This window comes from Neopelma chrysocephalum, unplaced genomic scaffold (genome assembly GCF_003984885.1).
Source record: "Neopelma chrysocephalum unplaced genomic scaffold, ASM398488v2 Primary Assembly neopelma1_95737, whole genome shotgun sequence".
Lineage (NCBI taxonomy): Eukaryota > Metazoa > Chordata > Aves > Passeriformes > Pipridae > Neopelma > Neopelma chrysocephalum.
The window spans coordinates 4,287-13,123 of record NW_020924400.1 but is presented as its reverse complement, the minus strand read 5'-3'; the positions used below and the strand labels follow the sequence as shown (position 1 = coordinate 13,123).

The window sequence follows — 8,837 nt, the reverse complement described above, 5'->3', positions numbered from 1 at the left end:
CGGGAGAGGCCGGAGAACACAGCCCAGGCCTGGGCTCCAGGAGCAGGAAGGATGCCCAGTGGATGGAGCACGGCTGCCGGGAGATCAACCCCGGCCCCTCTGCCCCCCTCCCTTTCCCTGGGCATGTCCAGAGGGGATGGGACAGGATGAGGCCAAGCGGGCTGCAGCCACCAGCCCTGTGGCCCAGTTCCAGCACTCACCCTCCTGCGGGGGCTGCACCTGCTGCACCTCTTCAGGCTGCTGTGCTGGAGCAGCCCCAGGGCTTTCCTCCTCCTTCTTCCTCCGGAGCAGCCTGAGCAGGCTGAAGCATCTCTCTGCCATGCCACAGTCTGGTGTCGAGGGCATCTGCAAGAGAGACACCTCGGAGGAGCTCCGGGTCAATAAGTCCTGCAGAATGGCCTTGAGGCCACCTGCCACAGGGATTGGAGATGCCTTGGAGAAACTCTGGGTCTCCAAGTCCTGCAGAAAAACCTCGAGGGCACCTGCCACAGGGATTGGAGACAGTTCGGAGAAGCTCCGGATCTCCAAGTCCTGCAACAGGGCCTCGAGGGCAAATGCCAAAGGGGTTGGAGACGCCTCGGAGAAGCTCCGGGTCTCCAAGTCACACAAAAAGGCCTCGAGGGCACCTGGAAGCGAGAAAATCCTCCAAAACGCTCCGGGTCAGCAAGGCACGAGTTGGCTGCGTGGGGACTCCGCACAGCTCCGCTCTGTCCCGTCCTGTCCCGTCGCCTGCTCCGAGGAGCACTGTTGCCACTGCGGCCGTGTCACCAGCAGCACCTCTGTCACCACGGGTCATAAAGGGCCCTTGGACACCCTGCTCCTTTCATCCCACCGGCCACGCCCAGTGTGTCACAAAGGACCCTGTGACACAGTGCCATGTGGCCTGGGGCCTCCCCCAGCCCGGTCAACCTGCCCCACCTCAGAGGGAATCCGCTCTCTGAAGTATCTAATCTGGCTGGACCTGAACTGTGGGAATGGCTCAAGAAATGAGCAAACACTCCCCTCCTGTGCCTGCTCACGGCAGCACAAGGAGCCCCCTCGGCTGCCGATGCAGCCGCAGCGGGAAGGGCACGGGGCCTTCCACACAAGCTGCCACGGCCTCCTTGGGAGAAGTTCCGGCTGGTGGCCATCCTAAACACGGGGGGTGACACCGAGAAGGAAGATGTGGGCAAGGGCACCAATGCTGCTGGCAGCCCTTTGGCCAGGGCTGCACCCAAATCAGAAGCTCTGTCAAGTCCTGCCCCAAGGAGACCTGCCACCGCCCCGAGTCCTGGCAAGGGTGCTGCCCGTCTCCTGCCCCAAAAAGCTGTGCCCCCGGGTATTAGTTTGTTTGAATACATGCCCAGAATAAAGACAAGCTCAACAGACATTAAAACACTACAAAAAATCTTTTATTGCAGTGAGAATAAAAAAAAACCTACTGACAAAGAGAATCAAAAGCTAAAAAAGAATACAAAATAACTACTTTATCGGTTGGCATTCATACAATACGACAAATAACTTTTATTATATTATTAACTAGAAAAAAGGGAATTAAAAGGATTCCAAAAAAGGATATAAAACATTTGCTTTCTCAGTTGCTTCCTATCAATAAACTGTGCTTACCCACACAGACAGGTCAGGGCTGCCAGGATCTGCAGCAGCTGGTCGGTGCCCATGCTTAGCGGGCGTCCCCGCGGAGCAACACAGTTTCGGTCGTAGGATGAGTATCACTCACCCCAGCAGTCCTGACACCCCATTTTAGCAGCTCTACATTACACCACGTAGGGCCAGTACGTAGTATAAGGTGATGCCTGAATGGCAGCCAAACACCGCCTAATCATTACCTAATGGCAACAGTCTGCGCATGCCCTACTTGTGGGGCAAGGGGCGAGCGACCCCTGCCCACACAATCTTCCTCCCACCATCATCTTTCTCACCCCTATGGATGACCTCTCCCATTGTGTTTCAAGGGTAGATGTATCTATCTTGCAATATGTAGCAAAACCAAGAAGGAACTCAGCTCTGATAATAGGGGATATCAGACTGACTTGCTAAAAAGCACAATGGACCTTACAATTAGCTTGTGCCATGAAGTTACATTGTACCATACTCTAGCTGGTTTCACATCCTAATATGAGTTTCTTTATCACCCTCTATGCTCCATTGATCATCTAATTCAAAAGTACCCCCTTACATCAGCGTAAAGACATTCATCAGCTTAGAGAGCTGGTTTGGTAACTTGAGTTTGTATATGTTCTTTCCCTCTTCTGGAGTTGAATAAGCATGGTAAACAAGAGGACTTTCCTGCATCCAGAAATGCTGCTGTTTCTGATTTTGATTATCCTTGCTGTGCCTTTGGAAAGCTACATGCCAAGTGTCAGATCAAATTTTGTTCCTTCAGTCAGTGTTCAATCTGAGTGGAGGACAAGCAGATTGTTTACATGGCAGATTTTGGAAGTTATAAGCAGGTTTATTTTATTTTATTTATTTTATTTTGGAAGAAGAGGGAAGGAAAGTGGCTGTTGGCATTTGATGGGATTAAATTTTTTGCCTTTTCCCTTGGAGGTTTGTTTTTAGCTGCTTCCTCATGACTCCTTGCAAAGCCAAATTTCTGGAAAGCCTAGAAAACTATTACTGATAGCTCAACTTCTGGTTTTTTTTAAACATTATCAAACACACCAGAAAACCTGCAGTTAGGAGGACAAAACCTTCTCTTCTTTTAGAACTGATGTTGAAGTCTGTCCTGACTTTGAAGCTAAAGAATGTCTGCTTGTGAACATAGGAAGAGTTTTAGGGGTTCTGGATGTGCCACAGCTCTTGTTATTTTGGTCTTTTAAAGCTTGAGGTTAATCCAGACTTGCATCTGCATGACTGGCATGTGTTGGGGGCACAGCTGGAACCGTTTCTGCTGTTGGCTTCCTAGGAAGGAGACAGCATCAACCTGGAGACAAGTTGTTTCCTTCAAGGCACTGCTTTTTGTGCTGACACATTGTTGCATGACTGGATTTGAACTGTACTTCCATAGGAAGTGATCAGACTGCTGTGACTGCAGCACTGCTGGTTAAGTCACTGGCTTTTAGGTAGACTTTTGGGGTGCATCATATCAGTGAAAGCAATTAACATCTAAACAGATGAACTAGGTGAGCCACGAGATGGAAAGGAAGGAGGAGGAGAGGAAGACAGGGTAGCAGGAGCATTTGGGAGCCCTCACAGAGGGGAAAGCTTGTTTCACTGCGCTCAGGGTACAGATCCGTGCTGTGAGTCAGGCTGGTCATCCTGCAGTTTGAGTCGTTCCACACTGGGATCCAGGACTTTTCTCTAGTGAGATACTTTAAGATTAGCTTTGCTGGTAGTATTGATTTGGCACTTTGTGTTACTATCTAAGTGGGGTGACTCAAATGTCATAGCTGAAGGTGGTCTCCAGTTCTGCACACGGCTGCAGTTGTGCTAAAACATAGTAAATCTTGGGTGACCTTGTTCCAGCCAAACCCTGGATTCTCACATTCATGCCCAACAGGCTGCTTACAGCTGTTACATTTTGACATGGACCCTGCATTGCCATGGAGAACGGTGATATCCTTACCTCTTCCTGTTTCTCACTTACTATGAGACCCCTGGTGGCCTAGTGGTTAGCGTGCAGGACTTTCACTGCTGCGACCACGGGTTCGATTCCCCGGTCTCCTGGCCTGATGGAGGTCGTTAGCCCTGTGTGGCCATCCATCTATGAGAAGGACACTCTAAACAAACCTACGTCCTGAGGACCTCACTGCCATTGTCCAAGCTTGCTTGGCCCCGGCAGATGAACCTTAGGATTAAAGGGTGGGCTCAGTTCAGCGCAGGCTGTGTCTCACCTAAAAAATCCATTGCGCAGGCTGGAAAGGTAAAAGACCTTTCCCCAAATCTTCGTTCGCGAAGATGGGCCATTATATATGTAGAAGAATTGAACTGTTCTGTCAGATGTTCTTTACACTGCTTTACTTGGTCTTTTTTCTCTATCAATGTAATGCCAATACTAATTTCATTGTCCCCATTGAAACATCTGGAATGAATTGTGGCAGTACAATTTATTTTGCAGGTTTTGAATCTCCTAACAGAGAAGGAAGTAAAGCTAGTTTTGCCAACAGTTGCCATTGTTCCACGGACCTTCATTCTCAAGCCAGGAACGGCCTTGTTTTTAGCAGCCTTGGGACGTATAAACTACTTACAGGTAAGGGAAGAAAGGATTTTGGGAACAGCTGCTTCATTTCTTACTATAGTACCAGACATGAAAGGCTTTTTGGGTAACTTTCCCAGACCCTTTTTTGCTGCTTTGAGATGATGAATCTGTTAATAAATAACTGCATAAGATCAGAATGCCTTGGGAATGCCAGAATTAGCTGGGAAAATAAGTGGGTTTCCTCATTTCTGTGTTTTGTGAAAGCTGGCTACCAGGAGAGAAAAGCATGGACATTTTTCTTTCCTGACACAGACTTGTGAAGAATTTGCCAGAGGAAGTAATTAATTGCATATGTATTTTAGTTTCTATAAAGATATTTTTAAAAGGTATTGTGTGTCCCCACTCCCAATAATTTCTTCCATTTATTATAAATCCCATACCATACACCTTTACTGAACTGCGTGGAGCTGACCTCCAATGATATTTCTTCCACATAGACATTATCATAAGTGCTAGAACCTTTTCTCAGTAGTTTGCCCTGTTTTGGAGGTGTGTATGGCTATTCCTTTGTTTCAGTCAGCTTTCCAAGATCACCATAGAAATGTTGAATCGGTACTTTGCTATGGACATTCTTGACCTGCTGAAAGAAAACCAGAAAGGTGGAGGGAGCAGGATTCTGTAAGTAATAATGTACTGGTATGGCAGGAGAGCTCCATCATAGCTAAGGTGAAAATCCAGAGCCCTGTTCCAAAAAAACAGCTTGGCAGGACAGAGTAGTAATGCCCTACTCAGAGGCAAAGATCTCTCTGGCTTGATTTGCCTGAGTTGAGCAACTGTGATGGCGGGAGATGGGGCATTGGGGGTGCTTTGAGGCAGGATGGTGAAGCTGTGGGCGCTTCTGTCCTGAAAGCTCAACTCCCCAGTTGATATAAACCCTGGCTACTCCACAGTGGCAGAGGCAAGGACCCCTCTGACAGGGAGGGGACATCAGGCAAGCAGTTTTTTAACATGCAGGAAAGAAACGGGACAGGAGAGAGAAATTCAGGACTGCTTTTCTGTTACCATAATTAACATCCTCTTGTTATTTATTTCTACCACCTAAGGAGTCTTTCTGCTGTGCCTTTTGCAACCGGTCTTGTCTATCTCGTATTGTCCTTTTTAGCCACCAACACGCTTGTAGCAAATGTGGGTAGAGCCCTCCCCAAATCTTCGCGAAGCCTAGCCATGATGGTTATTTATTTCAGGGAGAAAAGTCTGCCTGGTTTTCTGTCGTGGCTTCTAACCTGTTGCCAGTCCACATCACTACCCTGAGTAACGCAGATGCCATCTACGAGAAGCACGCTGGCCGAGAGAGGAGGTGCTATGAGGGGCTCTTGGCTGCAGGCAAGCAGCTGTCCTGCCTGGTGAAGCACCCTGACTGGGGCACAACTGACAGGGAAAATCCACACGTATCAGGAGTTTGGGACTTCTGCAATGGAAACGTGCAGTGTGGAGCACTGCACTTGCAAAGACTGTGTGGCTGCAGGTGTGATAGGAGAGAGCACTTGAGATGGTGTGTTTTCAGGAGAGCTTCTGTTTCTGGCATTCAGGCTGATAAGATGTGCAGTGGTCTGCTCTCTGATACTTGGCTCTTCTTGAACTGGCTTTAAGTGCAGGCAACAACAGGGATATTTTCCATGGCAAACCTTCAGACTGGGGTTTCAGCACAGGTTGCAGTTGAAAAATGTACCTTTCTTATTCTTTACCTGCTGGATCCTCTGCACACCTCTTCGTCTTTCGGTGGTCTGACTTCTTCCTTGGTATGACAACGTACTGTGTAGCACTTGCAGATTGTTGGGAGATGGGGTGAGCTGTCCCTGTCCTGGCATTCCCATTCCTGGGCACATGGAGAACAAGTGCTGTCACTCACGTCAAGGCGGCTGGCCTGAGCCACCAGCTGTGTCCTGCAGTGGGCACTCCATCTTTGCTCACCTCCCATGGGGCTCCTCTGAATGTGATACTGATTCTGGCAAACCTGAAATAGCTCCTGTAGATTATTCCAACCAGCTCTTAATTGGCTAACAAATGTCTCATATGTTTATTCCCTCTTGTGCCTTGCTTGCCAGTTTAAGGTAGGAGTTCTGAAGGATTTCTTGACTATGAAATCTTTTCTCCGTGTTTTGATCTTAGGTTCCCATGGGTGGGGAAGAGCGAATGAAAGAGTTCCCCCCACTTGTCCCTCAGGACATTACACTGAAAGGAATTGGTACCACTGAGGCAGTTGCAGATATCAAGCTTTCCTCTGCAGGTAATTTAATATTTCTTCATTAGTTTGCTTTGCAGGGTCTGCATCCTAGAAACATTGATGGGAAGAGATCTCTGAAGGGGTGAAGCCATATTTCCTGCTCAGAGCAGGACTGTCAACAACACAAAATCACAGCAGCCATGGCTTTGTCCAGCTGAGGCTTGACAACCTCCAGGAATGGAGATTGACAGCCATGTTTGTACAGGACGGCCACAATGGAGTGCTTTATGTTCTGGCTGCCATACAGGTTCCACAGCATCAGGAATGGCTGTGACACGGTTGGCTGTCCAGGTGAGAGGGAAAGGGCCATTGATAGGAAAGCTTTATTGCGTTTTTGGTAGTTCCCACCATCCTTTTTCAGTTTACCAGGAAGGAGCTATGTCTAGGGAGAGTAAGATGTGGCTTTAGGTGCTGCCTTCTATTTGGAAAGAGCTGGATATGACCTTTGAGCTTAGTTTCTCAAAGAAATCACACATAGGTAAGCTCAGGTTCTCAGCCACTATGGGAGGCAGTAGTTTGTGTCAGAACCCTCATTATGATCCTGGGGACTTGTCTCACTGTCTGTATTCCTTTTGGCTGTGCAGGATGGGTGGCAGTGACAGCTCATGCAGAAGAGGAATTGCTACTCCAAGCCTATACTCCCAAGGGCACCACGTTGGTGGTGCGGGAGCCTCCTCTTTTGCCTTACATCAGTTCCATCCGAGGGTCCCGGATCGCAGGCACCGCTGCCTACAGGACCAAAAAGCCTCCCTCCCTTGTGGAAAACCTGAAAACCACGGGGAGCAGATAGCACTTCTTGTCATCTGAACAAGACAGAAGGCAGAAGAGCCTCTGGAGAACCTTGTTGCTTATTGATATTCAGAAGACCTTGAACTCCTTTTAAAAGGCAGACAGGCACATTTTGGAAAGCAGGTGTGGGGGGAGCTCCATAAGTTCATACCTGATGCAGTTGCCGAACTGCAGCCAATTTGAATGAGCTGAGTGGCTGGTACCTTGCTGTGAGAGGTGAAACAGCTTCTCCCTGGGATCTGCCAGTATCTATGAGCAAATCCCTTTACCTGTCCCCTCTTGAAATACGGGATGGAAACTCACCTGCCTGACCTGGGCTGGCTCCACTGCTTGTAGAGTAGACGGCTTGTTGCAGACATGCCCCTTCAGGTCAGAAATTGTCACCTTGTTCTTGGAGGTTTTACAGTGTTTCCACAGTTACGGAGGTGGAGGGAATTGGAAAGAACAGGGAATGCTCTGTCATGGTTGTGACTCTCCTAATTGTAGTGGCTGATACTGATTCAACATCGACCTTTCACTCCTTCAGAATCTGAGGCAGATGAGGATGTGCAGTGCCCTGCTTTTGGACACAGGAGAGGTGAATCAATGAAAAGCAGGTCTCCTGATGTGTGTGAAGAGGAAAATTTTACAACTCACTGCTTTGATTTGGTTTCTGCGGATTGTGTAAAGGTTTTTGAAACTGAGGGTGTAAAATAAAATTTTTCAAAGACACTCTTTTGTATCCTTTTCAAATAGTTGACAAAGTGCTCTTGTGTGGACATGAGCATCTTGACAAATACATGAAAACTCCAGCGCGATAATGTGTGCTAAATCTGCAGAGTGAGAGAGAGACATAACCAGCCAGTTTGCTGAAGAAGAGGCAAAAAAGAGTATTTTCTAATCTCTCCTTACCAATACTCTCAGTTTTCCCCACCCAAACTGCTGATGTCACAACCCATCAGTCAGGGACACAATACATGCAAATTCTCATCAGGCTGAACAAAGACACCAGGCGGGTACCAGGGAGTTCCCGTGCTTTATGGTACAGTCACCATAACTCTGGCAACCAGCCCAGGAGTTAGACTCAAAAGGTCTTGGCCAAGAAGCCCTTAAATTTTTTACAGTACACTTCTCAGTATGGTGGCTAAGAGGCCCTTAATTTCTTACAGTACACTTCAACAGGTTCTCAACTGCCACAGGAGTGCCACAGGTTGTGCTTGGCCCAACCTGCCAAGCACAGCTGATGAGGAACTGCTCCTGCAGGAGGTGACAGAGAAGGTCCACTGTCTCAGCATGCTGGCTGCAGCCTTCCTGTCCAACCCAGGTGTGGCTGCTCAGCGGTCTCTGGATGGCTCATGCCTCGAGTAAATGCTGGTGGGGTGGCTGCCTGGAAGAGCAGGCTTAGGCCTGATGGGAAAGGCTGCTCGGTGTGTTTTCAGAAGGCAGCTGGTCTGGGCTTCCTCTGCATGTGTGCAGGTGAAGGTGCTGGTGGGTTTTCTGCAGACTCCTCTGCAGAACTGCAACTTCTCTGTTGTTCCAGATGTTGCTTCATGTTTGCTGCTGGAAGTGCTGTGGCTCCTGTGCCCCCCCCCCCGCTGATGTCCAGAATAAAACGATCTTTTCTCTCCTCTGACTCTGTCTGCCATT

At 48.5% G+C, this 8,837-nt stretch overlaps 1 long non-coding RNA gene across 1 annotated transcript; it reads left to right on the top strand.

Moving 5' to 3' along the window:
- The first annotated feature begins 6,271 nt into the window (after positions 1-6,271).
- Positions 6,272-7,922, top strand: LOC113980972. Its single transcript, XR_003538285.1, has 2 exons — positions 6,272-6,425; positions 7,007-7,922. It is a non-coding gene; the product is annotated as an uncharacterized LOC113980972 (long non-coding RNA).
- Positions 7,923-8,837: the final 915 nt, after the last annotated feature.